This window comes from Urtica dioica, chromosome 5 (assembly GCF_054948205.1).
Source record: "Urtica dioica subsp. dioica isolate 48M chromosome 5, U.dioica_male_clone48M_v1_H2, whole genome shotgun sequence".
Taxonomy (NCBI): domain Eukaryota; kingdom Viridiplantae; phylum Streptophyta; class Magnoliopsida; order Rosales; family Urticaceae; genus Urtica; species Urtica dioica.
Genome location: NC_142760.1, coordinates 38,511,727 through 38,512,875, shown reverse-complemented (window position 1 = coordinate 38,512,875; position 1,149 = coordinate 38,511,727). Strand labels below are relative to the sequence as shown.

At 38.6% G+C, this 1,149-nt stretch overlaps 1 pseudogene; it reads right to left on the bottom strand.

Moving 5' to 3' along the window:
• Nucleotides 1–267: 267 nt before the first annotated feature.
• Nucleotides 268–901, bottom strand: LOC149398351 (calcium-binding protein PBP1 pseudogene; annotated as a pseudogene).
• Nucleotides 902–1,149: the final 248 nt, after the last annotated feature.

Genomic DNA, 1,149 nt, shown 5'->3' with positions numbered 1-1,149 from the left:
GATGGAAACCGTATATCTCTGCATCATCCATTTTATTCAAGAGAAGCCAAAAACAAAAAGAAATATATTATCACACAGACCTAACCTTTAGGATATTGGATTAACTTAGAAATTAAAAAAAACTCATTAAACAATACATCATACAGCGAGTCGAGAACTACACTAATTATCAACGTACAATCAGCGCACATCAATCATTATTCAGAGAGAGAGAGAGAGAGAGAGAGAGAGAGAGAGAGAGAGAGAGAGAGAGAGAGAGAGAGAGAGAGAGAGAGAGAGTTACAACATGTTTATTTGACAAAAAGTCACGTAGGGTAATCATTTTATTTGAAATCTACCTCTTAATGTTCTCATACATTCATGACATTATTGTTATTATTATTATTCCACACCCCATGATAATCATGACCAAGACCATGGTCCATCAAACCTGGGCTGAGCTTGAACATGAGAACGCAAAACTCCATCTGACTCAGCGCTCCGTCTCCGTCAAGGTCTCCTTCCATGAGCATGCAAACAAGGTCGTCGTCTCGTAAATCATGGAGCCCTAACAGCACGCTGTTCCTCTTCAGGCTCTCGAACGTTATAACGCCTTTTTCGGCGTCCATTAGCAGCCGAAACCCGTGGCAGAGCTCCCATATGAAGCCCTCATTTCCCATCCTCGCCACCATCGACGGAAAATAGTCCTCGAAATCCAGCAAGTAGCTTAGAATGTTGTCATCCATTAGTGCCTGCATTTTCTCACCTTGTGGTCAATAATAATGACCTAATTTGAAGATAGTTGCTTTGAGTAGTTTTGTGAGCTTCTCTCTATCTTTTATTATTTTCTCATATCACAATAGATTAGAGTGATTTCAAATATTTTTCCCTTCTGAGAGAAGTTTCTTTCCAGAACATTTGCATGGGGTTTATTAAGCTTGCTCATTTATATAGCTAGGGAGTCAGTCTCTTGAGCTGTATTTGGAACCAGAGTTTACATGATTACCCCGCTGATAGGATAATTCGTTTGGTTGTTTGGGCGAGATAGTTCATGAATGGAGTGACATTTTAGTCTTTTATGAATTTTATGACGAGTGCTCTAACTAAACAGCCATTCAAAACTATTAAAATTATGAAAGAGAGAAGATTGAACATAAACGTCAAAAAATA